This window comes from Staurois parvus, unplaced genomic scaffold (assembly GCF_062004578.1).
Source record: "Staurois parvus isolate SC_StPar_1 unplaced genomic scaffold, SC_StPar_1.0 ptg000715l, whole genome shotgun sequence".
NCBI lineage: Eukaryota > Metazoa > Chordata > Amphibia > Anura > Ranidae > Staurois > Staurois parvus.
The window spans coordinates 10,367,683-10,393,846 of record NW_028318511.1 but is presented as its reverse complement, the minus strand read 5'-3'; the positions used below and the strand labels follow the sequence as shown (position 1 = coordinate 10,393,846).

General features: G+C 42.9%; 1 protein-coding gene across 2 annotated transcripts in view; it reads right to left on the bottom strand.

Moving 5' to 3' along the window:
• HRAS (HRas proto-oncogene, GTPase) overlaps window positions 1-26,164 on the bottom strand; it is a 154,832-nt gene that overhangs the window by 82,970 nt on the left and 45,698 nt on the right. The window contains exon 2 of one of the 2 annotated variants that reach the window (XM_089653596.1): window positions 24,683-24,719. The exons of the other annotated variant lie outside the window; for it this stretch is intronic. The gene's annotated coding sequence lies outside the window, so the exon portion shown is untranslated. The remainder of the gene's footprint in view (window positions 1-24,682; window positions 24,720-26,164) is intronic. 2 annotated transcript variants of the gene reach the window in all.

Below are 26,164 nucleotides of genomic sequence, written 5' to 3'. Positions count from 1 at the left end.
ATTGGTAGAGTATTTTTAGATATGACTCCCAGTGGGAGCTGCATCGGGTAGCTTTATAGGTAATGTTGAAGGTATTTTCCTAACATTTTAAAGTTATTTGGTCTAATAGAATTATTTCCCAATTGGTTAGGGAAGTTGTTTGTAGAGTGAATTGTAAGTTTATGAGGTATGTATAGAAGGTGGATATACACTTACCTGGGTATTGAGGTTTGGTGAAGAAGAGGTAGGCTGTAATTGGTATCATAGTGTTGTGGGGTAGGCTAGTTGTTTGTAGACAATGAGCGATTCTTAGGTATGTGAAATTTTCAGTAGTAGGAATATTGTATTTGGATTGGAGAGTTTGGAAGGGGCATACAGATTGATTGGTATAGAAGTCAGTTACGTTGGTTATTCCTTGTTTAGTCCATTGGGATAGGTCTAATGAGGGAATGAGAAGGTGTAGTATATTGGTTGGGGTAGGTTTATGTTTAACATCTTTGAATTTAGTGGATAGGTCTCGCCAAGCTTGTAGGGAGGCTAGAATACATGGATGTTTTAGTTGGGGTTCTATTCGTTTGGATGGTGGGGTCAAAAGTATATTTTGGGGTTTAAGTGGTTGAAAAAGGATGGTTTCCATTATGGACACACTTTTACAGTTTAGAACACTTTAAGACACATTTAACCCCTTGATTGCCCCCCCATTAACCCCTTCACTGCCCTGTCACCAGTGTCATTAGTACAGTGTACAGATTTTTTGCTGAACACTGTATTAGTGTCGCTGGCGACTTCAGATAGCGTTAGCGTCAGATTGCCCGTCAGTACACCAGTAATCACATTTAAACCCTTGATTGTCAGGAACACGCTCACATACACAATAAAACTCCATTGCTAGTATAGTGTCTGAACGGATCAAAATCTTTGATCACATCAGCACTAAACCAGCGTTCAAATTAGTATATAGTGTCCCCAAAAATGCAGCCTTAGCGGGATCAGCCCTGGCACCTGCATTTAACCCCTATGCTTAACCCCCCACACTTCTCCCCCAGCAAGTGCAGTGTCAGTAGGTCACTGTCACTTGATACATTGCACACAAAACCATAGTGTTTGCAGAATCAGGCCTGATCTCTGTTAGCACTTGCCAGTAAATTTTTTTGTAGCGGTTCAAGCAGTCCCTGACAGCCAGGTGCTCTTTAGCCCGTGAGTCACACTAGGTGCCTATAAATTTAGTGGCTAAAATGTCCAACGAAAGGTACTCTAGTGAAGAGGCCTACAGGATTCTGAGCATGTCAGGTGAGAGCGAAGGGGAAGACTCCCTGACACAATCAGCCTCAAAATACAAACCTGTAGACAGCAGCGGCACCCTGACAGAGCAGACGATGGAGAAGAAGTCCCTGCTAAGATCAGGTGTACCCAACCCCATTCCTCGGTTGCGGAGATGTTCCAAACGCATGATGACTGTCATAAGCAGAAGAATACCAGTACTAGTGCCGCTCTACCTTTTGGTGAACTGGCGAGCACCATTGGTCTAGCACAGTGGTGCTTAACCTTGTTGGAGGTACTGACCCCCACCAGTTTCATATGCGCATTCACCGAACCCTTCTTAATTGGAAAAATAAAATATGATTTTTCAAATTCAAAACATAGGTATATATTTAGGTATATATTTATACATAGGTGCACAAAATGAACAAAACCATTAAGAACAAAGAACAAAACCATTAAAACATGATTTTCACACAAAAACATAATAATGAATATTTACTGCACGAATCATATGAGTCGGGTGTGGGTCTTCACCTCCGCCGAACCCGCGAGACTGACTCACCGAACCCCTGGGGTTCGATCGAACCCAGGTTAAGAACCACTGGTCTAGCATATCCTGGTCTTTCACATACCAGCACTGCAGTAGCATTTGGTGACGTGCCGACCCCCATAAGTGCAGTACAAGCTAGTGCGGTGGCAAGCACAAGTAGTGTCCCGCAACCACCAAGAATTCACACACAGGCCCGTAGAGCCCCTAGTATCCTTCCGGATGTGCTTGCAAATCCTGATTGGTAGCCCACAAATTCTGCAGCACCCATACTTCCCCAATTCACTGCCCAACATGGAATTAAGGTGAAAACAGCAAATTTAAATACTCCCCTTGATTTTTTTGGAGCTGTTTTTTCACAGAAGATGCATTGATTGTGGATCAAAGCAATCTATATGCACAACAGTTTATTGCTGCCAACCCAAATTCAAACCTTGCGAGACCATTCACATGGAAACCCGTTTCCGAATTTAAAATTTTTTTGGGCCTAACCCTCAACATGGGCATTATTAAAAAAAATGAATTACGGTTGTATTGTCGACAGACCCGATTCATCATAAGCTGTGTTCTCTGCTGCCGTGGCCAGGCATAGATATGAGAATATGTGTTTTATGCATTTCAATGACAACACACTCTGTCGTCCTCGGGGTGAACCTGAATTTGATCGGCTCCACAACATTAGGCCCCTCGTAAATCACCTTAACCAAAAATTTGCAGATGTTTATACTCCCCAGAAAAACATCTGCGTTGATGAGTCCCTCATTAATTTTTCTGTCCGCCTTGCATTCAAACAATTTCTCCCCAGCAAGCGTGCCAGATATGGGGTCAAGATGAATAAGACCTGTGAGAGGGCAATAGGCTATACATATTAGTTTCAGATTTACGAGGGAAAAGATAGTTACGTGGAGTCCCCAAGATGCCCAGACTACATGGGGATCAGTGGCAAGATAGTTTGGGACTTGTTGTCATCCTTTTTCCATATGGGGCACCAAATATACGTGGACAATTTTTATTCAAGCGTGCCACTATTTAGATATTTCTACAATCTTGGAATTGGCACATGTGGCACCGTGCAACCTAATCGCCAGGGCTTCCCCCAACGGCTTGTAAATACCAATCTTAGAAAGGAGGAAAAAGCCTGCTTGAGAAATGAGGAATTGCTCGCAGTGAAGTGGAAGTACAAACTGGATGTTTTCATCCTGTCTTCAATTCACGCTGATACGACCATCCAAATTGCCATGGCAGCTGGTATTATTGAGAAGTTCCTCTGTTGAGAAGCCCCTCCACGACTGTAACCTTAACATGGAAGGGGTGGACTTCAACGACCAGATGATGAAGCTGGACCTAGTTTCCCGAAAAGCTAGACGCTGGTACAAAAAAAGTGCCTGTTTATTTATTTCAGTTGGCTCTATATAATGCTGTTGTGCTATACAAAGCAACTGGATGAAGTGGATCCTTCCTAAAATTCCAGGAAGAGATCATCATGGCCCTTTTGTGTCCAGAGGGTGCTGTGGCCCAAACCCCAACCCAGATGCAGTTATCAGACTGCATGAGAGGCATTTTCCCAATGCCGTTTCTGGTACCTCAACCCAAAAAAAGATGTCAGGTCTGTAGCAGACATGGAATTAGGCGTGACACCCGCTTATTTTGTCCCTCCTGTCCTGGACAATCTGGTTTCTAACTCAAGGACTGCTTCCGTCACTACCACACACTAGTGGAATTTTAGTATAGGGTACAGCACGGCACAGTTCAGAGCACATATTTACCCTCGCCCCCCGCGCGCGTGAGTGTTGACCCCCGTGTCAGTATGTAAACAGTAGTTGCACCCTGTCTGTGAGGTATTGCCGCGAATGCCAGATCAAGGGCAGTAATTCTAGGACTAGACATCCTCTGTAAATCTAGAATGGTAGCTTGTAAAGGTTTTAAAAGTATTAAAAAAGTATGCAGTTCGTCACCGTTGCACAGGGCATGCACAGTTTTAAAGTATGTCATGTTTGGTATTTACTCCGCATACCATCACCTTTGATATGTTACCAAATAATTGGCCAATATATTGTGTTTTTATGCATTAAAAGTAAAAAATGTGTAATTTTTTAAATATACATTTGAAAAAATAGCTGCGCGAGTACAATGACAAAGAATTGCAGCACCCACCATTTTATTCACTAGGGTGTCTGCTTTAAAAAATATATAATTATTGGGGGTTCAAAATCATTTCCTAGCAAAAAATCCAGATTTTTTTCATATGAACAAAAAGTGTCAGAAAAGGCTTGGTCTTCAGGTGGTTAGAAAAGCAAGTGATGTGTGGTATAAACTTCTAATGCTGGGAACAAAATGACCCCTATTTGGAAAGTAGACACCCCAAACTATTTGCTGAGAGGCATGTTGAGTCAATAGAATTTATTTTTTTACCACAAGTTTTTTTTTACCTTTTTGGCAGTCTAGCCAAGTACAGGACCGCAAAATCCAATAAGCACCTTTAGGGTTTTAAAGGGCTTTATTTCCTCACTACACTTCCTGAGTACCTGTCACAGTTTTGGAGGCCCTGAATTGCTAGGATAGCACCAAACCCCCCCAAATGACCCCTTTTTGGAAAGTAGACAAGGAATTTGATAAGAAGCATGGTGAGTATTTTGCAGGTCTCGTTTGTTGTCACAAGTTTTTGGCATATGAAGAAACAAAACAAAAACATTTTTCTTTTCTTTTTTTATATTTCAAAACCTTTTGAGAAAAAATTAGATCTGCAAAAAACTCACCATGCCTCTTTTTAAATTCCTTGGGGTGTCTACTTTCCAAAAAGGTGTCATTTGGGGGGGGGGGGGGGTTGGTGCTATCCTGGCATTTCAGAGCCTCTGAAACTGTGATAGGTAGTGAGGAAGTGAAATGAGGGAGTTACACACCTTCAGGCTTTCAAAGTGGTCATTGGATTTCAGGCTCCTGTATGTGGCTAGGCTCCCAAAAAGTCTCACACATGTGGTATCCCCATACTCAGTAGAAGTAGCAGAATGTTTTTGGGGTGTAATTCCACATATATCCATGGCTTGTGTGAGCAATATATCATTTAATTGACAACTTTGTGTAAAAAGAAAAAAAAATGTTTTTGGCATTTTGCAAAAGCTTGTGGGGAAAAAATAAATCTTCCATGGACTCAATATGCCTCTCAGCAGATAGCTTAGGGTGTCTACTTTCCGAAAAGGGGTCATTTGGAGGGGGTTTGTACTGTCCTGGTATTTTAGCACCTCAAGAAATGTAATGGGCAGTCAGAAAGTAAAAGCTGTGTAAATTCCATTATCTATACCATAGTTTGCAGATGCTATAACTTTCACACAATGCAATCAATATACACATACTGGAATTTTTTTTTTCACCAAAAACATGTAGCAGAATACATTTTGGCCTAAATTTATAACTTTGAGGGGGTTTTTCTTCAAAATTTTCAGTCTTTTTTTGTTTATAGCGCAAAAAATAAAAAGTGCACAGGTGATCAAATACTGGCAATTTGGAGTTTAGCCTCTCAACTACTGACTAACATAGAGGTCATGGAATGGGGATTATCACTAGACAGGGGAAAAAGGTGAGATTGCTAGAACAGTTCTGTTCTGTCTCTCCAATCTAAGCATGGATAGTGTGATCTCTGTAACTTACAGTTGTGATGAGATAGCGATAACTTCAACCTCAGTTGGATACCACAGTCAGTGACTCAATCGATAAAACATCTTGTAGATCTTGTGAAGTTTATTCCATAAACTGAGAGAATCTTACGACAATGAACATTCGATAGGTCAAAAGATCATAAGATTTCCTGCTCCATGACATGAGGCTAGAGCAGCAATGCATTTCTGGGAAAGGAGGAGGGCTATCTATACAGCATTAACTAAACCAAGAGGAAAGGGAGGAGCAGAAACAAAATATAGAAACACTTAAAGGCATAGGACAGTCAATATGACAGTCATGTGAAACATGACAAGTTCCAATGGTTATAGAAATGCTGCAACAGTTTCTTGTGTAGCTGCATCATCAATCAGGTCTACAAAAAAGTATTTTATTGTGAATAAATAGGTATTCTACCAAACTCTGTTGCACTAACAGTTTGTGGCATATGTCAAATTTTGCATATAACACGTCTGCAATTAGAACGTATTACTGCATATACAGTTTAATCCGTTGTGTAAAGCATTTTTTGCAAAGCACCACGTGATAAAAGTGTAAAGCAAAACTATTTTTGCTCTTTGCAAACCTGTAGTATAGTATGCCATTTGAAGCTGTAGACAAGAAATACTAATGAGTGCTTTTTGGTGCTAAGAGGGTAACTCCATGACTTCCCCAAGGTCAGCAGGAGTTGACAGCGATTGTATATTATATGCCCTCAAACTGTAGCACTGTCAGCAGTCTGTGTGCTCAGATTTCGTCCTGTCGATCGAAGGATTTTCAATTAGGGCAGGCAGGGAAAATTCAGACTACTATGGCTAAAAATAACAGCCCTGGGTCTATTAAATGGCCTGGACTGCCAAAGAGCATATTGATTTGGGGAAATGCTTCCATTAGCAATGTCAGAGTAAATGCATCTGATGTGCTCATGACTTCATTGTGCCAGTGCCCAGCCTTGTAACAAAACATAGCCTGGCCAGTAGAGACAAATATTTGGGGGTTGCTAACAAAAAGACAGCAACTCATGACAACCAGAGATTTTCTTTCAGTGTTGTTTGGCTGCTATGGGTAATTGCATATGTGTATACTATTACTTCTGAGTATTGGGTCCTCTCCAGTAGATATGCTAAAAGTATACTTAAGCCAAAATATTTTTCTGGTTTAAAACACTGTAAGATGTAAATGGATGCAAGTCAGTTTGCATCCAACCAACCATAGATCCAATACGGGTCTGCAAAAATCCAGTTGCAAAATGCAGAAAAACACTGAATGGGCATAGATGTCACAAAAGTAACATCCAACCTGGGATGCTCCTATCCTGCAGGGGATCTGTTCACAGACCATTACCGGCAATTGTTAAAGGAAACACAGAGTGTAGATTTTTTTTTAAATATTTTTTAGTGCTGAACATCATAAATAAAAGTAAAATATGTATAAAACCACAAAGTCCGATTAAAAAGTAAGTGTGTCATCCAAAGCCAAACTCTGGGGAGATTTAGAAGGCACAAATTAAAGCCTAAATTTAGTTTTTTATTTTTAATCAACACAGGTGATGAGGTACTTACATTCAGTGTGAAGTGCCCCTTGTGTTGCTGCCTGTTCTCTGAGGTCCCAAGTCCACCCCCCACCCCCCCATACCCCTGCAGCTGTAATCTTCCAGTGTTGCAGGGGTTAATATGATCAGCTGGACTTGCCACAGGCACGTGTCCAGAGTTTCTACTATACCTGCCCTTCCTGCGCCCCTTCTCCATTCATAAAAATTGTATTGTAGCTTTCATTAATGAAAAGTGCTCTATGAATGGAGGAATGAATGAAAGGTCCACCTTCTTCAGTCATAGAGCACTCTTCTTTGAAGGAAGCCACAGTAAAAGTTCTGTTATAGAAAGAGGGAAAGACATAGGGAGAAATTTACAAAAACTAGAGAGAGTGCAACATTTAGTGCAGTCCTGCACAGAAACCAATCAGCTTTTTAGGTTTTATTTTCAAAGCTCAATTGAACAAGCCGAAGTTGGAAGCAGATTGGCTACCATACATTTTACACATGATACAAATGTTATAAATTGAGTTGCAGTTCAGTGAGTAAAATAAGTATTTGATCCCCAAGCAAAACATGACTTAGTACTGAGTGGAGAAATCCTTGCTGGCAGGCACAGAGGTAAGTCGTTTCTTGTAGTTGGTTACCAGGTTTGGACACATCTCAGGAGGGATTTTGGTCCACTCTTCTTTACAGATCTTCTCTAAATCCTTAAGGTTTCTTGGCTATCACTTGGAAACTCGAGGTTTCAGCTCCCTTTATAAATCTTCTATAGGATTAAAATCTGGAAACTGGCTATGCCACTCCATGACCTTACCGTGCTTCTTCTCGAGCCACTCCATTGTTGCCTTGGCGGTATGTTTTAGGTCATTGTCATCTGGCTGAGGGAAGAAGGTTCTCATCCAAGATTTTACAATACACGGCCCGTCCATTGGCTCTCAATGTGGCAAAGTCGGCCTGTACCATTAACAGAGAAATAGCCCCAAAGTATGTTTCCACCTCCGTGTAGGGATGGTGTTCTTAGGGTCACAGTCAGCATTTTTCTTCCTCCAAACATGGCGAGTCGAGTTAATGCCAAAGAGCTCAATTTTGGTCTCATCTGACCACAGCACTTTCTCCCAATCTTTCTATGAATCATTTAGATGTTCATTGGCACACTTCAGATGGGCCTGTACATATGCCTTCTAGAGGAGAGGGACCTTGCGGGCTCTGCAGGACTTCAAAATTGTGTTATCAATGGTTTGTTTGTTTGGCGACGGTTGTCCCAGCTGCCTTGAGATCATTCACAAGTTGCTCCTGTGTGGTTCTGCGCTGATCCCACATTTTTCTCATGATCATCCTTACCCCATGAGGCAAAATCTTGCAAGGAGCTCCAGACCAAAGGAGAATAATGGTTATTTTGTATTTCTTCCATTTGCGAATAATCACTGCAATAGTTGTCTCCTTCTCACCAAGCTTCTTGCTGATGGTCTTGTAGCCCATTCCAGCCTTGTGCAGGTGTACAATCTTGTCCCTGATGTCCTTTGACAGCTTTATGGTCATCTTGCCCTTGATGATGAGGTTTGAATGGAAGAAAAAGATTCTGTGGACAGATGTCTTTTTCATACATAACAAGTTGTCATTAGGAGAACCTTCTTAAATTGACAGGACTAATCTTTGTACCACATGAGCACATAGCCAGTCTGTGGGAGCCAGAATAATTGTTGGTTGGTAGGGGATCAAATACTTACAAATTGAGTTGTAGTTCAACGAGTAAAATAACATTTGTATCATTTTTTTTCTGAATTTGTGGTTGATATTCTGTCTCTATCATTTAAAATACACATATGATAAAAAATATAGAGCATTCAATTCTTTGTAAGTAGGCAAACTTACAAAATATGCAGGGGATCAAATAAGTATTTTCCCCACTTTATCAGCCTGATGCAGTCCCTGTACAGTAGAGATGGATTGCAAGAGAATGAAGCAGTACAAGGAGACAATCAATTCATGTGCTGGCAAGAAGCATGCTGATAGGAAGAGAAAGTGACTGAGACATTAGCTCATCAATGTGCTGCTTCTCCTTTCACTGTCTAATCACAGATGGGAAGCGGGTCAAGGACAACTTCAGCTCAGAGGAATTTAGGATATTTAGTGGCACAAAAAAAAAAAAAAAAAAAAAGTATTGCAGGAGCAAAAAAAAAAAAATTTTTAAATTTAAAACCCAACTGTGTGTGTTTATATATATATATATATATATATATATATACACACACACATACACACAGCTGGATGGAATGAGAAATCCAGAGACAACAGGTCTGGCCTGTTGGAAGAAGCCAGAGGTCTTCTCCTAGAAGGCTGAGTATGTCAGGTATATGTACCGGGACCTTTTGGGATAGCTTGGTGCAATTAGAATTACCATCTTCCTCTCTTGCTCTAACTTTATTGAGCATAGGAGGTATAATTTGCACTAGAGCAGCGGTTCTCAACCTGGGGGTCGCGACCCCTTTGGGGGTCGAACGACCATTTCCCAGGGGTCGCCTAAGACCATCGGAAAACACATATTTCCGATGGTCTTAGGAACCGAGACACCGCTCCTGTCTCCGGCGATGTGTGGGCGGGATATGCTGCCCCTGTCACCGCCTCCTCGCCGCTGATTGGCCACCGGAACTGTAGCTCAGGAGAGGCACACAGGCGGCCAATCACCGGCGAGGAGGTGGAGCTTGGAGAGGAGGAGCCGAGCGGCAGAGCGCGCAGATCGAAGAAGATCGAGGGAGCTGCAGGAGCGAGTGAAGAGGAGAGCGGCCAGAGAAGGAAGACAGCTGACAAGTAAGTGCAAATTTTGCTTCTGCAGGCTGTAGATGGGAGAGGGAGAGAGCGAGCCCAGGCTGGAGCAGGGGTCAGCAAGGTAAGTATCATTGGTGTCAGTGGAAGGGATAGTGCCCCATCATTTGTGTCACTAATACCAACGATGGGGCACTATTCCTCCCCCCACTGACACCAACGATGGAGCACTATTCCTCCCCCCACTGACACCAACGATGGGGCACTATTCCTCCCCCCACTGACACCAACGATGGGGCACTATTCCTCCCCCCACTGACACCAACGATGGGGCACTATTCCTCCCCCCACTGACACCAACGATGGGGCACTATTCCTCCCCCCACTGACACCAACGATGGGGCACTACTCCTTCCACTGACACCAACGATGGGGCACTATTCCTTCCACTGACACCAACGATGGGGCACTATTCCTTCCACTGACACCAACGATGGGGCACTATTCCTCCCACTGACACCAACGATGGGGCACTATTCCTCCCCCCACTGACACCAACGATGGGGCACTATTCCTCCCCCCACTGACACCAACGATGGGGCACTATTCCTCCCCCCACTGACACCAACGATGGGGCACTATTCCTCCCACTGACACCAACGATGGGGCACTATTCCTCCCACTGACACCAACGATGGGGCACTATTCCTCCCACTGACACCAACGATGGGGCACTATTCCTCCCACTGACACCAACGATGGGGCACTATTCCCCCCACTGACACCAACGATGGGGCACTATTCCTCCCCCCACTGACACCAACGATGGGGCACTATTCCTCCCCCCACTGACACCAATGATAGGCACTATTCCTCCCCCCACTGACACCAATGATGGGGCACTATTCCTCCCACTGACACCAACGATGGGGCACTATTCCTCCCACTGATACCAATGATGGGGCACTATTCCTTCCACTGACACCAACGATGGGGCACTATTCCTTCCACTGACACCAACGATGGGGCACTATTCCTCCCACTGACACCAACGATGGGGCACTATTCCTCCCACTGACACCAACGATGGGGCACTATTCCTCCCACTGACACCACTGGTGGGACACTATTCCTCCCACTGACACCAATGATGGGGCACTATTCCTCCCACTGACACCAATGATGGGGCACTATTCCTCCCACTGACACCAACGATGGGGCACTATTCCTCCCACTGACACCAACGATGGGGCACTATTCCTCCCACTGACACCAACGATGGGGCACTATTCCTCCCACTGACATCAACGATGGGGCACTATTCCTCCCACTGATACCAACGATGGGACACTATTCCTCCCACTGACACCAACGATGGGGCGCTATTCCTCCCACTGACACCAACGATGGAGCACTATTCATCCCACTGATACCAACGATGGGACACTATTCCTCCCACTGATACCAACGATGGGACACTATTCCTTCCACTGACATCAGTGATGGGGCGCTAGTCCTCCCACTGCAAAATTACAGTTCTGAAGTAGCAACGAAAATAATTTTATGGTTGGGGGTCACCACAACATGAGGAACTGTATTAAGGGGTCGCGGCATTAGAAAGGTTGAGAATCACTGCACTAGAGGGAAAGCATTGATTAGCCTGAAGCAATACCAGGAGATGAGCAGAGCATCTGAGGCCAGCGCTACAAATCCTTGGCCCTGTGTGGAGGTAGTTTGTATTTGAATCTAAAGGCCAGGATGTCTATATCTGGCGACCCAGCTTCTGAATAGCTTGATTATGTCTGGGTGAAGGACCCATTACCCCTAACCAAGTGGAGCCAGTTTAGATAGTCTGCCAGATCATTGTCCATTAGAATATCTGGCTTGCTTCCTTCAGAGCTGTAAGACTCCATATGCCCCCTTGGTGGTTAAAGTAGGCCACATCAGAGGCATAGTCTGACTGCACTCTGATTGGGTTTCCTTGCAGAAGAGGGGTCTAGTGTTGCCAAGCAATCTTTATTGCTCTGAACTCCAAGATGTTAATGGGGGGATGTTTAGTGTTCCAGACCCTCATGGTACAGAGGATATGGTCACCTGAAAAACTCTTTCCCAGCCTTAAAGACAGGCATCTGTTATCACTTTTCAGTGATAGGTAAGCAAGGTTTTCCCCATTGTCAAGGCTGGGCAGGAGATTCACCAAGCTAGGTAATGCCTTGCTAGATAAGAGCATAAGTAGGTTGAGAGAAACAGCACGCTTGTTCCCGTTCAACAAAATGTTTTGTTGGAGAGGTCTTGAATGAAACTGGGCAAATGGTACAGCCTTGAACGAGGCTACCATGAGGCCTAGAACTCTCAGGGATAATCTTTTTTTGTGGTAGGTCTCTTTGACCTTCAATTGTCAAGGGCTGTGAGAGAGAGGATATTCTTCTCTGGAAGGCAAACCTTTTCTTGGAATGTGTTCAGACTAGACCCAAGTATTCCGGATGCAGAGAAGGCAGGAGAACAGATTTTTAAAAACTGATCACTCAACTGAAGGCCTGGAATATCTTGATTGTCCTGTGGACGATTGCAGACAACGTGAAGGGAGATAAGTCCCGTTAACGGAATGTGCCGAGTTCTGAGAAGGGCAGGAAGAGGTGCTAAGACCTATGTGAATACTCTTGGAGCAGAGGATAGATCAAAAGACATTGTGACAAATGGGAAATGACTGTCTGCTACTGCAAAGCACAGACAGTGTTGAAGAGGAAAATAAAAAGGGTATGCAGATAGGCATCTTGGATGGTTTACAAATGCTAGGTATTCCCCTGGTATGAAAGAGAGGCAATAACTGACCTTGTGGATTTAATGAGAAATTTTGGAATGTAAACATACCTTTTTTAAAGAGATTTTAAGTTCAGAATTGGATGAATGTCCCTGCTGGACTTTCATACTGTAACCAGGTTTGAGTAAAAATCCTTAAACCTGTTTTGTGTATGTACTGGCACAAGTGTTCCCTGGTCCAACGGATGGTCCAGGTGCAAATCTGACTATCCTTGGGCAGTTTTTGAACTCTACTTTTTATCCCTTTGAAACCACCAATTGAACCCATAAGTCTGGGACATCTGTGACCCAGAGGAAAGGAAACTGTAGCAGATGACCCTCTACTCTTAGGCGTGAGAGTGCCCCTTCGCTGCAAAGAGGGCTTTGGAGAAGACTTGTTGGGCCGAAGAGCTGAACTTCATTTTGGAAACTGAAGCCTGAATACAGCAACTAGGTGCAGAGGAAAAGGTTGGGGGGGGGGTGAAATCTTCTGCTGTGGAGGTAAAACCTTCCCTCATGTGATGTGCCATCTCTTATGAATTGGTCAAGTACCTCTCCAAACAGGTGTTTTCCTTGAAAAGGCAAAAACCGTCTTTAATGGGCGGTTCTGGCTGCCCAGGCTTTAGCCACAAGTTTCCGATTGGAGATTAGGTCCATTCTGGAAATTTGTCTTGTGACATGTTCATTGTCCTGGTCCAGTTGGCTGCAGCTTGACATATTGAAAGTCCAGCGAGAGCTGGTTGCAGGGCTGGGCCTGCAAGTGTAGAGACAGCCTTTAAGAGTAATTCAAGAATATGTAAGGGTGATATGTAAGCTTTGTTGTATATCGACCATGTACTATCTACAGAATCTTTGAAAGAAGAGATGCTTGTTTAAAGCTAAGATGGCAGGATGAACTACAAGAATAGACCACTTTTTGATTTAACTGTTTTTTCCACTGGATAGAGTTCAGCAAAGAATATTGGAGGAATGAAAATCTTTTCTGGGGTGATCCAATCTTCATAGATTGCACATTCTATTTGTCAAGAAGAGGGAATATCTAAAGATTTTGCAGGTCTCTTTGCACCCAAAAGTGCATAGCAAAATGGAGCTGAATTAATCTGAACAACGCCAAGGCCATTGCAGGTGGCAGCAATGAGTTTTTAAACATTAGCAAGACTGTTACATGAAGCTACCTCTTCAATTGTACAGCAGTCTACGGAAGAAAAATCTTCAGCAGCTTCCTCCAATACTGAAAAACCCATTCACAACATCCAGACAAGTGAAGAACACTCTCCAGGAGGTGCGCGTATCATCATCAAAATCTATAATCAAGAGAAGACTTTACGAGAGAAAATACAGAGGGTTCATCACAAGGTGCAAACCATTCATAAGCCTGAAGAATAGAGAAGGCAGATTCGACTTTGCCAAAAAACATCTAAAAAGGCCAGACCAGTTCTGGAAAAGCATTCTTTGACCGGATAAAACTAAGATTAATCTGTACCAGAATGAGAGGAAGAAAAAAGTGTGGAGAAAAGTGTGGAACAGCTCATGATCCAAAGCACACAATGTCATCTGTAAAACATGGTGGAGGCATTGTGATGGCATGGGCATGCATGGCTTCCAGTGACACTGGGTCACTGGTGTTTACTGATGATGTGACAGAAGACAGAAGCAGCCGGATGAATTCTGCAGTGTTTAGAGATATTTTGTCAGCCCAGATTCAGCCAAATGCAGCAAAGTTGATTGGATGGCGCTTCACAGTACAGATGGACAATGATCCAAAACACACTGCAAAAGCAACCCAGAAGTTTTTGAAGGAAAAGAAGTGGAATATTCTGCAATGACTGAGTCAATCACCTGATCTCAAAACAATTAAGCATGCATTTCACTTGCTAAAGGCAAAACTAAAGGCAGAAAGACCCACAAACAAAGAACAACTGAAGACAGCTGCGGTTAGAGCCTGGCAAAACATCAAAAAGAAGGAAACCCAGTCTTTGGTAATGCCCATGTGTTCCAGACTTCAGGCAGTCATTGCCAGTAAAGGATTCTCAACAAAATATTAAAAATGAACATTTTATTTATGATTATTATTCATTTGTCCAATTACATTTGAGCCTCTGAAAATGGAGGGACTGTGTATAAAAATGGTTGGAGTTCCCAAAATTTGAACTTGATATTTATGTTCAACCCCTTGAATTAAAGCTGAAAGCCTGCACTTCAAATTCATTAGGATTGTTTCATTTTAATTTATTTTGGTGGCATACAGAACTAAAAATATGAAAATTGTGACTGTGCCCAAATATATATGGACCTAACTGTATACACACTTATACATGCTTACACACACACCCTAATTTAACAAAGTATAACAGAAGAGAAGTTACCATGTTAAAAGTGCTTTACTTGTTTGCTAAACGGTGCTGCCTCCATGTCCAAGAACAGCGAAATGAACAACACAGATGCCCATCCTATTCAGAAACTAGAAACACTGTTCGCCCTCTATTTTAATTAATTTACTGACTGCCATGAAGATGCAGAAAGCCATTAGAATAATCAGGTCTATAAATCATCATACACATGTTCTATGCTGTGGAGTGCTTGCCCAGGGAATACAAGCTATGCAATCTCCTGATTGATGCTGGTGGTTAAAACCATTAAGAGAATGTACAGCTACTCAAGGCAACAAGTCAAGATTGTGACAACAGGTGAGGACAGCTAAACCACATTCTCAATATCACACCAAAGTGTAAAAGGCACACTTTCACATGCCAGTTAAATTGGGTTCCGCAAGGAAGTAGTAATCTGGTTGTACTCCCTCCCTCCTCCACACCAGGAATACAGGATTCAGCAGTAGGTCAATTAAAGGTATCTTCAAGTCAAAACTGAGGATAAAGACCTGAAATGCATATAGAACATACTGTACCTGGCAAGATCATGCACCAGTTCACCCCACAAAACACCCTACCTGCATGGAAATAGTTTTGTTACCCAAGTCTAGATGCAGAACAGGCTACCTCCACTGTTAAAATCTCCCAGAAGACAGTTATGCACTGTTCTTGAGACATGAATTTTGTATATGGGTTTTTTTTGCTTTTTATATGTGCTTAAACACTAAAGTCCGATTGACTTTAAAGGAGCAGTGCACATGGCAATTTAGATGCTGCATTTGACTTGCTTTGTATGGTATTCCTTTGAATGCAGAATGTCCTATGGTGGTGCTTTTAGGCTCCGTTCACACCAAGCAGGTGCGACAGAGCGTGTGTGCATTTTTGAGCATTTGGGGAAACCAATTAGTTACAAAGAGCTGCCCTATATGCAAGAAATGCGCCCCTAAAGAAAAGTCCCTAAACATTTTTAAATGCATTGCAACAAAACGCACGGTACTTTGTTGCCATGTGTTTTGGCATGCAGATTTGCAAGATGCTTGGGGGTGCCATTAATTATTGGTCCTGCTGTGCAGATGCTTATGGGCTGCATGTTTTTGTGCATTGTGAGAAAGTGCACATTTTCACACATTCCCACAATGCTCAAGTATGAACAAAGCCCTAAAGTGGTTGAAAAGGCAGAAGGTTATCTACTCTCTATATGGTTCTAAAGGCTCAAGGTTTTTTTCCTTCAAGCATTCTATGCATTAATGAAAAAACCTCCTGTGTGCAACAGCCCTCCCAATACTCACCTGAGCCCCTTCTCGATCCAACGATATGCACTGGAATCTTGGCTATCCTGGGACTCAGTTTTCTCATTGGCTGAGACAGAAGCTGGAGCCACTGGCTCCCACTGCTGTCAATCACAGCCAGTAGGCCAATGAGAAGAGAGAGGGGGTGGGTCCAAGCCATGGCTCCTTGTGTAAATGGACACATGGAGCAGCGGGTGCCTCCATACCAAGCTGCTTGCTATGGGGGCATCCGACAGGAGGGAGGGGCCAGGAGAGCCTACAGGGGACCTGAGAAGAGGAGGATCTGTGCTGTGCTGTGCAAAACCACTGCACACAGCAGGTAAGTATAGACATGTTTGTTATTTTTCCTTAAAAGAAAAAAAAAAAAGAAAAAAAAAAACACTTTAGAATCACTTTAAGATTAAAAACCTTCTGTGATCAGCCCCACCTAAATAATTATCTGAGCCCAGTCTCGATCCAGCCCTGTGCCTGAGAACAGCAGTGCTTCTCTCGCTCCTCACTGGCAATTAAGGCAGTGACTCCTGCTGCTGTCAATCAAATCCTGTGAGGAGGGATAGGGGTGGGGTTGAGCCATGCTGTGTAAATAGATACACACATCCTGGCTTGGGATCAAGCCTGCATGAGTGACCCCATAGTAAGCAACAAGCTATAGGGGCAGCCGGAGCCAGGAGCGCCAACGGGGATCCCAGAAGAGGAGGTTTAGGACTACTCTGTGTAAAACCACTGTTCAGAGCAGGCAAGTAAACCATGTTTAATAAAAGAAAAAAAAAACTGAGCCTTTAGAATCACTGTAAAGGATAGGTTCACCGTTTAACAAAAAATAATAAATGCACATTTTTTTGCAGGTAAAAAAAATTATCATTTACTATCTTTGGTTTTAGGAGCCTGAAAAGCATTGCACCAGTGATGGTGCCATGCAGGTCTCCTGCAGACTGTCAGCATAATCTGTCTGCCCGAGCACAGAGTTTTACACTGACAGGAAGAATCAATGAGCTGCCACAATGCTCAACAGCGCTGTGGTAATTCATTGAGAACTACAAGCCGACAGCTGCAAAGGCTGTCAGGACTTGTAGTCTTCCCAGAACAGAACACTGTGAATGAATACACGGCTGGGTTTGGAAGGAGACCCCCGCTAGCTGTCACAATGGGGGATCTGGGGGGGTGTGGGAGCCAGTACAATTGTAACATGTTATAAGATCCCCCCCCAAATATAAGTGTAACATGAAACATGTTACAAAAGGTGAACTTATCCTTTAAGCTGCTGGCAAAGCGGGGGAACTGCAGTCTTCTTGTTAAACGCTTCAATCTCTATTTGAATGCAGGTGAATGTGTTCAAATGCAAAACAGCTGTGTGTAACTAAAACATCAATCAACATGAGCAAAACTCAGCAATGTAACATTTTTTTATAAGGTCCTGTTGTCAGCACTACTACTGTATGCTCCCTGCGGTGTTTCACCAAGAAGATAATTTACATCAAGTTGGCCCCTTTATCTCTTTTATCAAAGTGGACCTGTCAGTAAGTATACTGCATGAATAAATATCAGTCTGCATGAATAAAGTCAGTATATTTTTCAAAAACAGCTCTTTCATCTATAATTAAAAAGCAGTCCATGAACTCCACTCAAGTGATTCTGCCTGAGCGGAGACGATGCCATCAGTCTACTGCCAGCAGGAGAAAGCATTACCTAAGTGTACTCACCCCGATGATCAGACTGCAACACTAACTGTTTAGGAAAACACAAAGTGAGAGGCTGCAACAGGGGCTGATCTGTGTCAGACCTTTTGAATGCATCCAAAACTGCACCGGCCCCAGTATTTACATGAATGTTTTCTCTCTGCACCATCATCTCTGCCCAGGGAGTAGATGCTGACCATGTATGATAGGTGAAAAAGATGGTGCTGACCTTCTAGAGACCATAATGTTCTTCAGACAGAACATAAATGTACTTTTGTTCCAATTCACATACATTTGAATTAGATGTGGTTTGAACTGCATCCAATCCGCATGACATGTGAAATAACATTGCTTCCTATGGTGCCTGTTCACATATGTCTGGTGCACTAGCAACGTGGATTCAGTGCGGATTAAAAAAACAGTCATGTCCAATTTCTGAACAGTGCGGTGCAGTTCAGGTGCGGATTACAAGCTATTGACTTCTATGGGAAACGTTTCTAAACCACACGTCATCAGTTGTGAACAGGATAAAATCCTGACTTGAATCTGATCTAAACCTGTCCTGAAACTGACATAAACCTGACCTGAACAGCCAAATAACTACTATATCAATTAGCTGTGAAACCTGAGCTTCAATCCGCACCGCACGTGTGAATCAGCATTTAGTGCTGGTTCACATATATGCAGATTGGATGAAGTTTGAACCACATCCAATCCTCATGACATGTGATCAAACATTGCTTCCTATGGTGCCTGTTCACATATGTGTGGTGCACATTCAGTGCGATTTGAAAGAAAAAAAAAAAAAAAGAGTCCTGTCTGATTTCTGAGCAGCGCCTTTAGGTTCAGGTGCAGATTACAGGCTATTGACTTCTATGGGAACCGTTTCTAAACCGCATATGTGTGAACAGGATAAGATCCTGAGATAATCCAGTCCTGAACCTGATATGAACCACTGAACAACTACTGTGTCAATTAGCTGTGAAACCTGAGCTTCAATCCCCACCAAACGTGTAAATCTGAGGGAAAATTGTGATCTCTCTGAGAAGTAATGAAGAATAAACATACGGCTACGTTAGCGTGCATATACAGGGAAATTTGATGCTGTGCAGCTTAGGAATTTTTTTTTATGTGTAACGGTATATTTCTGTAGATAGGCTTTCTAATTTATGTAATGCAAAAATTGTTGAACATGTTTATCATACACTTGAAAAGCAATAAAGATGCTTGCAGGTAGTTTAAGCCCTGGTTCACACTGCTGCAACTTTAGGTGCGATATGAGGTGCACAAATCGCACCTGACGTTGCACCTAATGTATTTCTATTTTTTACCACTTCAGTGTAATTTAACTCTCATAGACTATAAAGGTAAATTGCACAGAAATTGCACCAGTGGCATTTGACATGAACCAGCTTTTTGGATTCTTGCTACCTGTACAAATAAAACAAAAACACAAAAGCAGTATTAACCACTTCTTAACCGCTCTATAGCTGAATGTGGGCTACAGCGCGGTCATCCAGTTTTGGGAGGGAGTCATATGATGGCCTCCCAGAACACCCCCCCCCCCCCCCTGCACCCCCAGCGGCGAGCATCTGGCGCTCTCTGATCGCTCTGTCCTTTGGACACAGATGATCACATGACATGGTAAAAGCCCTATCACAGTGGTCTTTTACCGTGTGATCACACTTGCTGGTTATCAGCAGTACTATCTTCATGCTATTACAGCGTGAGGAAAGTAATGCCGATAACCGGCAACTGCCAAAGCAGACATCTACAGTGATAATCGGGTCACGGATTATCAGTGCAACCCCAAAAGCACCCATCAGGGCCCAACAGTGCTGCCAATTTGTGTCTCCAGTCAGTGCCCACCATTGCTGCCTATCAGTGCCCATCAGTGCAGCTTCATTAATGCACATCAGTGAATGAGAAAATTTACCTTTTTTCAAAATTTTATAACAGCTACAAAGAAAAACTTTTTTTTTTTTTTGCAAATTTTGGTATTTTTCGTTTATAGTGCAAAAAATAAGAAACTCAGTGGTGATTAAATACCACCAAAAGAAAGCTATTTGTGTGAAAAAAATTATAATTTCATATGGGTACAGTGTTGCATGACCACGCAATTGTCATTCAAAGTGTGACAGCACTGAAAGCTGAAAATTGGCCTGGGCAGGAAGGGGGTAAAAGTGCCCAGTAGGTAAGTGGTTAAACCCAGAACAAACATTTATTATACTGCAGCTTACCAATTCTTATACGTGAAGGCTGCATTAGTATTCTTATTTTAGGCTTTCTTTTCTTTATTTTCACTTGGTGATCTGGACAGTAAGTTTGTTGTTTTTCAAAAGAACAGAGTCTCTTGCAGATGTAGCAGTTACAGTTATGAGACAAACTACTGACAGGGTTGTTATCCCAAATGGAACAAAACTGAATGCTGTAACTGCTTATAAAGTGTAAGCTGGAGTGTGGCTTCAAATTGTTAGTATATTTAAATATGCTAATACATTTAAACACTACCCTCCCTCCAGACTGACAATGCTGCTGTCCATATGTGCCCCCTCTGCTCCTTCATCCAGAGCAGGGGCACTCTAATACAGGAGGTTTGTTACTGGCTAGATTAGCAGGTGAAAACAGAGGGGGGAAAAAGGCCTAAAAAAGCAAAAAACTAATGCAGCCACCACATCAAATTATTGGTAAGCTGCAACATATACCATTTTTGGATTTATTACCACTTTAACGTGAAAAATATTTCTGATGCTGGGTCCACTTTAAGCACAGTGGAGAAATAACACTGTTGCAGCATTTCCTGGAAACATTGGCATTTTGCTGTTTGACTTCCTGTTGTGCGGAATTACGGTTAGACACACAATTATTATACAGGATTTATATAGCGCCAACAGTTTGCTCAGTGCTGTACATTATAATGGGAGACAGTACACGAGACAGTACAGTAACAATACAATACACGAGGGGTTCGAGGGCCCTGCTCCTTGGAGTTTACAATCTAGGAGCGAGGGGATAGTGGTACAGGCGGAAATAGCTGTGGGTAGGCTTCCCTGAAGAGATAGGTTTTCAGGGTGAGCCTAAAGGTGAGGAGAGTAGGTGATAGCCTGATGGATTGGGGTAGGGAGTTCCAGAGGATGGGGGAAGCCCTGGAGAAGTCCTGGAGACGGGTGGAGGAGACCAGGGAACTAGAGAGTAGGAGATCTTGTGAGGAGCAGAGAGTATGTTTTGGGTGGTATTTGGATACCAGATCGGTGATGTAGTTTAGGGCAGTGTTATGGACAGCTTTATACGTCAAAGTTAGTATTTTGAATTTTATCCGTTGGGCAATCGGAAGCCAGTGGAGGGATTGGCAGAGAGGGGTGGCGGATACGGAGCGGTTAGTAAGGTGGATGAGTCTGGCCACAGTATTCAAGATAGACTGAAGCGGGGATAGCCTGCGGTGAGGTAAGCCGATGAGGAGGGAGTTACAGTAGTCGAGTCGTGATATAATGAGGGAGTGAATGAGTTGCTTAGTAGTTTCCGGGGTTAGGAACGGACGTATTTTGGAGATGTTGCGCAGGTGGAGTCTACATGAGTTTGTCAGCGAATGGACCTGGGGCTGGAAGGACATATTGGAGTCTAGGATGACACCTAGTTCTCTGACTTTAGGGGAGGGATTGATGGTGGTGTTGTTGGTCTTGATGGAGAAGTCGGGGGGGGGGGGAAACTAGGAGCTCAGTTTTGTAAATATTTAGTTTAAGGAAGTGGAGTGACATCCAATCAGATATGTCGCTCAGTAGGCTTGTGATACGGGCAGAGACTGAAGGGGTGAGGTGAGGGGTAGAGAGATAGATTTGCGTGTCATCGGCATAGAGATGGTAGTTGAAGCCGTGAGAATGTATCAATTGGCCAAGGGAGGAGGTCTAGATGGAGAAGAGAAGGGGCCCGAGGACAGAGCCTTGAGGGACCCCAACAGAGAGGGGGAGTGAAGAGGAGGTGGCAGCATTATATGCTGTAGTAAATCTAAAATCAAAAAAGACTTGAGATGGACAACTGTGAATGAACAGCCACAAATATGATCTGACCTCTTTCTGGACAGTATACTCTAGGACTGTCACCCTGACCCGTCTGAGCCAGAAGGTATGCCTGCCTATCATAAAAAAGTAGCCTGGTGCATTGATTTCTAACCCCCTACAATTACTGCTGTCATTATACTATAGAAACTGCTATAACTGCAATACTTCCTATAGTTATTTGCAGTCGTAATTGCAACCGATAGGAGGGCAGGGATTGATAAACATCAGGCTCAATTGATAAAATAGCTCAAATGCCATCATTGAAGTTACCTTCTGAAATTGGGGAGCCTTTGCTGCCAGGAGAAACTCAACTTTTCTGGAGGTAAAATGGCATTTTTTAATTTTTTTTTATTATTATTAAACCAGCAAAATACATTGAAGAAGCTGAAGGGACTTGAACTATAGAACTGCAATGTGAGCAATAGCTATTTTTGGGTTCCTTTGTGACCTGTTCAGATTTTGGAGCATGTATGTGGCAATCTGTGTCTATTTATCCAAAAAGTTATTTAACGATACTTAATGAGATGACCTGATTTCATAATCTACATTGTTTCAATTTCTTCCATAGGTGTTCAGTTGTGTTGCGGTCAGGACTCTCAAGTTCCTCCACATTAAACTCATCAAAAATGATCTTTATGGACCCAGCTTTGGGCACAATCATGCTGGAGCAGAAAAGGACCTTCCCCACTGTGTTGCCACAAGGTTGGAAGGGAAAATTGTCCTTGTATGCTGTAGCATCAACAATACCCATTACTGGAAACACCTCAACTCAATTTGGAAGCATTTCTTCATATTTTTGGCTCTTAAAGCGGTAGTAAACCGCAGCTAAAAATAAAAAAATCCCCTGCAAGGTAAATGTCATAATGTGCTACTATGCATCGGATAAAAGCACACTATGAAGGACTTACCATAAAACAAAGCTCTCCAGCAGGGCGTTGTCACCGCTGCAGAAGCTTCCATCATCACATGGTCTTCCTTCCGGGTTCACAAGCTCCCACCGTCACTGACGGTGCACACCACTTTAAGGCACCTACCACATGGATGGACCAATCGGGCCCAGCTGTCCGTTTTTTAAGGTGGACTCAATCGGACCAGCCATTGCCCTCCATGAAGTGGTAGATGTAAACTAACATTTGTCTGTTTGCACCCGCCTGCATCCGATCTGATCTGATTAAAACAGACAGATGAGAGATTCGTTCCCTATCCATCTAGCGGATCGGTTCAGATGACAGTCGGATGTAAACAGACAGACGATCTCTTTACATCGGACTGCCTTTAACCACTTTTCCTCCAGAGGATTTACCCATCTTCCTGACCAGGCCATTTTTTGCGTTATGGCGCTACGTTACTTTAACTGACAATTGCGCAGTCATGCAACGCTGCGTCCAAATTAAATATTTGCACTTTTTTTCCCCACAAATATAGCTTTCTTTCGGTGGTATTTGATTGCCTCTGCATTTTTTATTTTTTGCGCTATAAATAAAAAAAGACCGACAATTTTGAGGGAAAAAAACCTATAATTTTTTACTTTTTGCTATTAAACATTTCCAATAAAAAAAGTTTTAAAAAACAAATTTCATCATAAATTTAGGGCAAAATGTATTCTGCTACGTCTTTGCTAAAAAAAAAATCCCAATACTTATAAATTAATTGGTTTACGTGAAAGTTATAGTGTTTACAAATGACAGTATATATATATTGGAATTTTTTTTTTTTTTTACTAGTGATAGCGGCAATCACTGACTTATAGTGGGACTGTTGGACTGCGGCGGTCATTCTGACACTGGGGGGAGAACTGACAATAAAAGCACTGACACTGTACTAATGGCACTGGGCAGGAAGGGGTTAACATCTGGGGCGATCAAAGGGTTAATTGTGTGCTTTACTATGGGGCAGTGTCTGTGCAGCACTGTAAGCATTGCATAGCCATATAAAGCAGTGTTCTGGAGCTGACAGGGGAGAGAACTGTACTGTTTTCATACAGTTTTCTTCCCCCGTTGGTATTGCTCGGTGATCACCGGGTGCCGGCGAGTAATCCCCAGCCGGGACCCGGTGACTGACAGCCGAGGCTGTGAATAGCGGCGCAGCTTGTTTGCCCCCTACCCGGAAATGTGAAATCACGTATATATACGTGATTTTGCACACCCGTGCTGCCCTGTAGCAGTATATCTGCTATAGGGCGGCGGTAAAGCGGTTAGAGAACAGCAGGTTGTGTCTGTGTCCACTCTGCATAAGCGGAGCGAATACATACCTGTCACTGGCCTGTTCACTGGGGATCAGAGGACAGATTCCCCGCTGAGCAGGCCAATCTGCTGGTGGAATCTGGCCGCGTGAAAGGGGTCTGAGCGTAGGAGTGCTGGTCAGGTGTCTATAAATGGTTGACCTTACAGTTTATGTTTTATGGCTATTACATGCATATTTACAACTTTTGATAGCACTACTACATAGCTCTTAGATGCTGCAGACGTAGTGAGGACTCACTGTACTTCAAAATGGCTGCTGTGTCTCAAACCTGTATATCAGCATTTCTTTTCTCTTAGGACTCACTATAAAGCACATTTCCTAAGCATAAAACAAGTGATTGAAGATCTTTACAGAGAACACTACTGTTTGTCCTCTACCCTGCATTTTCTAACATTGACTCTACCAACAGTGATATTTTTCCTAAAAATTGGAAATCCACGTACAGTACAGCTAGTCAGTATCTCAGCACTGCAATTTAAAAAAATGTACACAATAGAAAAGATTGTATAATACCTGATGCAGGAAGAGTAATCTCAGAGGGTTCTTGGACCTGAGAAAATAAAATGTTACTGTTAATTGAGATACAAACCAGCAATCAGCAGGACCAATAACATAAACCTCACCTCCTATCTGTACACAGCAAAGTTCCAAGGCTATGATATATAAAGTGATTTTTATAGTACAGTACTACTTTCATATACATCTGCAGACATTTCAGTGCTCTTTGCCAAAAAGCAGAACACGCTCTGGAGCCTTCACATCTTCCTGAAGCCAGCCATACATGGGTCGAAATCTTTTCTAAGAATTTTCATTCGAATTTCGTACCATTAGTGGGCCACAGCTATGGCCAATTTTCAAGCAACCATTGAATTTGAATGATCGGGCATGTTGGAAATTTTTTGAAAAACGAACTAATTTCTAATCAGTGATGGGAGAATTGTGTGAGAAATTTAATTGATTAAGAAACTAGCATGAGCTGCGACCTAGAAAGAAAAGAAAATTATTTTCTGTAGCCACATGAGGTGAAATTAAAGGCTTCATTGGTCGAATCTCAAAATCAATGGTGGCACCATCGAATTACAAAATGCACAACATTTCAGATTTTCTAAGGAAATTTCATTCAGAATTCAACCCATGTATGGCCTGCATTACTTAGACACAGGGGTTGATTTACTAAAACTAGAGAGTGCGAGATCTGGTGCAGCTCTGCATAGAAATCTGATTAGGAATCAATCAGCTTCCAGTTTTTTTTTATATCAAAGCTTAAAGTGATATTAAAACTAAAAATGTTTTTTTTACCTTAATGCATTCCTTTTTTATTTATTTTTGTCCTCCCCCTTCCCTTGCGCTGTGCATGGATGCATCTATTCTCCCCTCTCTTTCTTTTCAGACAGCACTCGTGCCACAGCAGGAGCCATTAGCCATGCCCCGCTGTGTGAGTCTATGGAGCACGGCTCCATAGACATACAGATTGGGAGCGTGCGGACACTGTGTGCCCCCATCCAGCCATTTGGTATGGGGACACATGAAGAAAAGGAGGAGGAGCCAAGATCGCCAGCGGGAAACCTGAGAAGGAGAAGGATGCTCTGTACAATACCATTGCATATAGCAGGTGAGTATAACATGTTTATTATTTCAATTTAAATAAAAAAAAAAAAAATCAGATTTTAGTAACCCTTTAATTGAACAAAGTGAAGCTAAAAGCTGATTGGCTACCATGCACAGCTGAATCAGATTATGCACCCTCCAGTTTTACTAAATCAACCCCAAGGTCATTGACCTGGAAAATACATGAAGGTTGAGGGCCTCAAACTCCCTTCGCTACAAAATTCTTCTAAGGCAGTAATCACTTAAAGCAGAGTTCCACTCGAAAGTGGAAGCTTTGCTTGTTTGCCTCTCCCCCCCCCCCCCCCCCTCCACTGCCATATTTGGCACCTTTTGCCACGGCTAAGCGAGGCAGAAGTTCGGCCCCCTCCTGCAATCTCCTGGGAACTT